General features: G+C 49.6%; 1 pseudogene; it reads right to left on the bottom strand.

Annotated features, from left to right (window-relative positions):
* Positions 1 to 4,803: 4,803 nt before the first annotated feature.
* Positions 4,804 to 4,921, bottom strand: LOC126214053 (5S ribosomal RNA; annotated as a pseudogene).
* Positions 4,922 to 5,276: the final 355 nt, after the last annotated feature.

Here is a 5,276-nt window from a genome sequence, read left to right on the forward strand (position 1 = left end):
CAGAACCACAGGCACATAGACACAGGCAACAGAGCATGCACAATGTCGGCACTAGTACAGTGTATATCCACCTTTCGCAGCAATGCAGGCTGCTATTCTCCCATGGAGACGATCGTAGAGATGCTGGATGTAGTCCTGTGGAACGGCTTGCCATGCCATTTCCACCTGGCGCCTCAGTTGGACCAGCGTTCGTGCTGGACGTGCAGACCGCGTGAGACGACGCTTCATCCAGTCCCAAACATGCTCAATGGGGGACAGATCCGGAGATCTTGCTGGCCAGGGTAGCTTACACCTTCTAGAGCACGTTGGGTGGCACGGGACACATGCGGACGTGCATTGTCCTGTTGGAACAGCAAGTTCCCTTGCCGGTCTAGGAATGGTAGAACGATGGGTTCGATGACGGTTTGGATGTACCGTGCACTATTCAGTGTCCCCTCGACGATCACCAGTGGTGTACGGCCAGTGTAGGAGATCGCTCCCCACACCATGATGCCGGGTGTTGGCCCTGTGTGCCTCGGTCGTATGCAGTCCTGATTGTGGCGCTCACCTGCACGGCGCCAAACACGCATACGACCATCATTGGCACCGAGGCACAAGCGACTCTCATCGCTGAAGACGACACGTCTCCATTCGTCCCTCCATTCACGCCTGTCGCGACACCACTGGAGACGGGCTGCACGATGTTGGGGCGTGAGCGGAAGACGGCCTAACGGTGTGCGGGACCGTAGCCCAGCTTCATGGAGACGGTTGCGAATGGTCCTCGCCGATACCCCAGGAGCAACAGTGTCCCTAATTTGCTGGGAAGTGGCGGTGCGGTCCCCTACGGCACTGCGTAGGATCCTACGGTCTCGGCGTGCATCCGTGCGTCGCTGCGGTCCGGTCCCAGGTCGACGGGCACGTGCACCTTCCGCCGACCACTGGCGACAACATCGATGTACTGTGGAGACCTCACGCCCCACGTGTTGAGCAATTCGGTGGTACGTCCACCCGGCCTCCCGCATGCCCACTATACGCCCTCGCTCAAAGTCCGTCAACTGCACATACGGTTCACGTCCACGCTGTCGCGGCATGCTACCAGTGTTAAAGACTGCGATGGAGCTCCGTATGCCACGGCAAACTGGCTGACACTGACGGCGGCGGTGCACAAATGCTGCGCAGCTAGTGCCATTCGACGGCCAACACCGCGGTTCCTGGTGTGTCCGCTGTGCCGTGCGTGTGATCATTGCTTGTACAGCCCTCTCGCAGTGTCCGGAGCAAGTATGGTGGGTCTGACACACCGGTGTCACTGTGTTCTTTTTTCCATTTCCAGGAGTGTATATATTCATGCACGAAGAGGCACCATCTCATTTTGCTCTGCATGCAAGAAAGTGAGAGTTTTCCCGAATAAATGGATACTGGTACGTCGTGGGGCAGCGACGCCTTGGACGGCTCGATCGACTCATCTCAGTAGATTGGGTTTACACTTTTGGGGACATTTAAAGGATTTAGTGCATTCACGAAGAATTTCAGAACATTCGGCAGACACATGGAATGTGAGAGCGAGTGAGACAACCTATGATGCGGCGTTTAGAAACTTGTGTTAGAGCTAAAGCTAGACATTCAGAGCATTTCATACGTGTAGAAGGAGTCTGGAAATTTGAATACAAAACGACAGAGGTGAAATAGACAAGTAACCGCTTAGAAGTGTCTGCAACTAAGAAAATGGAAAAAAATCGGATAATGTGTACCTGAGCTTTTTTGCTTCATTTTAAGTCCTCTGTCCATTCCCCAGAGGTCTCCCATGTACAGGGTTATTACAAATGATTGAAGAGATTTCACAGCTCAACGATAACTTTATTATTTGAGATATTTTCACAATGCTTTGCACACACATACAAAAATTCAAAAAGTTTTTTTAGGCATTCACAAATGTTCGATATGTGCCCCTTTAGTGATTCGGCAGACATCAAGCCGATAATCAAGTTCCTCCCACACTCGGCGCAGCATGTCCCCATCAATGAGTTCGGAAGCATCATTGATGCGAGCTCGCAGTTCTGGCACGTTTCTTGGTAGAGGAGGTTTAAACACTGAATCTTTCACATAACCCCACAGAAAGAAATCACATGGGGTTAAGTCGGGAGAGCGTGGAGGCCATGACACGAATTGCTGATCATGATCTCCACCACGACCGATCCGTCGGTTTTCCAATGTCCTGTTTAAGAAATGCCGAACATCACGATGGAAGTGCAGTGGAGCACCATCCTGTTGAAAGATGAAGTCGGCGCTGTCGGTCTCCAGTTGTGGCATGAGCCAATTTTCCAGCATGTCCAGATACACGTGTCCTGTAACGTTTTTTTCGCAGAAGAAAAAGGGGCCGTAAACTTTAAACCGTGAGATTGCACAAAACACGTTAACTTTTGGTGAATTGCGAATTTGCTGCACGAATGCGTGAGGATTCTCTAGCGCCCAGATTCGCACATTGTGTCTGTTCACTTCACCATTAAGAAAAAATGTTGCTTCATCACTGAAAACAAGTTTCGCACTGAACGCATCCTCTTCCGTGAGCTGTTGCAACCGCGCCCAAAAATTCAAAGCGTTTGACTTTGTCATCGGGTGTCAGGGCTTGTAGCAATTTTAAACGGTAAGGCTTCTGCTTTAGCCTTTTCCGTAAGATTTTCCAAACCGTCGACTGTGGTAAGTTTAGCTCCCTGCTTGCTTTATTCGTCGACTTCCGCGGGCTACGCGTGAAACTTGCCCGCACGCGTTCAACCGTTTCTTCGCTCACTGCAGGCCGACCCGTCGATTTCCCCTTACAGGGGCATCCAGAAGCTTTAAACTGCGCATACCATCGCCGAATGGAGTTGGCAGTTGGTGGATCTTTGTTGAACTTCGTCCTGAAGTGTCGTTGCACTGTTATGACTGACTGATGTGAGTGCATTTCGAGCACGACATACGCTTTCTCGGCTCCTGTCGCCATTTTGTCTCACTGCGCTCTCGAGCGCTCTGGCGGCGGAAACCTGAAGTGCGGCTTCAGCCGAACAAAACTTTATGAGTTTTTCTACGTATCTGTAGTGTGTCGTGACCATATGTCAATGAATGGAGCTACAGGGAATTTATGAAATCGCTTCAATCATTTGTAATAGCCCTGTACTATTCAACTCCCTGTATATACACCTCAAGCTACTCCGCAGTGGGTGATGGGCGGTGTCTTACGCCAGTACTAGCATTTTTCATCTTACACCGACAGGTTTCCCACCTGCTGGATTACAGTGCGTGTGTGAGTACATAAGTCTGCCGGCTGGCTGTAGCGCTCGTACTTTCTTTCCGCTCCCGTCTCTGCACATCGGTTCCAGGGAACGCCCTCTGCCGCGAGTCGAACCCAGAACAACGGCCGCCGGAGAACGCCCCGATGCATAGATAGCGGCGCGAAAACACCTCGTCGCGGCGCGGAGCAGGATGTGCGTGGGACGCCTGCACGCACGCACACACACACACACACACACACACACACACACACACACACACACACACACACACGCGCGCGCGCAGATACACTCCGTGGGCCCAACAAGGCGTTTGGTGATACACCGTAAATTTCCTGAAAGGTAGGATTCAGTATGCGAAAAAGTAGTGCAGTGAGTGAATAAACACAAATAGTGAAGTATGAATAGTCAGAGTGATACAATGACAATGAAAATCGAAAATAAAGTGTGAAAAGAGTCTAAAGTGTACTTTAGTGTAGTTGTTAGTAAATAGTTGATTTGATTTCTATTTCAATGTCCAGACGTATAATCGAATTGCTCTTCGTTTCATAAAACTGCTACATCAATAACAACTTTGTATGATGTCTTCAGTGAGGAGCCTATTGAACTCCAGTTGTCAAAACGAAATAAAATTTTTGCAGTTACTAATGCAGGTACTAATGTTGAGGTGTTGGTCAATAGCCGATGCGTAAAATTCGTTAGATATTCACTATCTTATCTCTGACCGGTTTCTGGCGTCTTCAGTGTGTATGGTAATTAAGTGGCTTATATAACATTTACAAACATTGTGCTTTCGCGGGGAAAACCGTCAAGTTAGATTACGTGGCTAATTCAGGGAACCACACGGCGGCATAACAAACGTGCATCTCTCGTGAATTACGCCTTTTTGTAAAGTTACCTTAGCTTCAGTGTGGACAGAAGTGGTAATCGGAAGCTTTCTGATACCTATGAACTAAGCGAACACTGTTCTGGACCACTTGCTTCTCTTCATTCTCTACGCCGTCCTTCACGGCGGTGCAATCTTTCAGCAGGATAACACTGTCCGTGCTGCAAGGCCAGGATCCTGCAACAGTGTTCTGAGGAACACGACCGAGACCTCCACGTTCTGTAAGAACAGGAATTATTGTGCAGTCACGTGACAAAGACGCAGGCGATGGTCGAAAATGAACGAACTCGTTCGAAAATGGCCACCATTAAGGAAAATGTATGAAACTCTGACAGAAAGCTACATAAATAAATAAATGAATAAATACACGATGCTATTTCAAAAAGTCGCATTGTCGTTCACGTCAACGGAGAAAGTTGCAAGAAAGGCAATCGCACTGATTAAAAGCACTGGCAGCTAAGCAACATTTACTACTCACTCCGTCGTCAGGCCACGAGTGGCCTACCGGGACCATCCGACCGCCGTGTCATCCTCAGTGGAGGATGCGGATAGGAGGGGCGTGGGGTCAGCACACCGCTCTCCCGGTCGTTATCATGGTATTCTCGACCGGAGCCGCTACTATTCGGTCGAGTAGCTCCTCAATTGGCATCACGAGGCTGAGTGCACCCCGAAAAATGGCAACAGCGCATGGCGGCCGGGATGGTCACCCATCCAAGTGCCGACCACGCCCGACAGCGCTTAACTTCGGTGATCGCACGGGAACCGATGTATCCACTGCGGCAAGGCCGTTGCCCACCTAAGCAACATTTGCTTGATATATTTTTTTGTTTTACTCCTGGACAAATAGTTACTTGGCCTGCTCGAGGTAAATGGGATGCCCTCTTTATCGTACTTCCTACATGTAGAGCTACATGGAGAGACATGCGTTTTCGTTGTTGTATAGAACAGTACAACTCATTCCCGAAGCAAAGCTCTGAGGTAAACATTACGCCATGTATTCCTCCGCGTTTGCTTGAATCTCACTGGATTTCGTGAGCAGCAAAGTCGAGTACGATCGTAAGGGTACGTTTTATGGTATGTTACGCGCACATAGGGTGAGCGATAATGCGAGACAACAGCTTTACCGAAGCATTAAACTTGGACAGCAC

Source organism: Schistocerca nitens, chromosome 11 (genome assembly GCF_023898315.1).
Source record: "Schistocerca nitens isolate TAMUIC-IGC-003100 chromosome 11, iqSchNite1.1, whole genome shotgun sequence".
NCBI classification, from domain to species: domain Eukaryota; kingdom Metazoa; phylum Arthropoda; class Insecta; order Orthoptera; family Acrididae; genus Schistocerca; species Schistocerca nitens.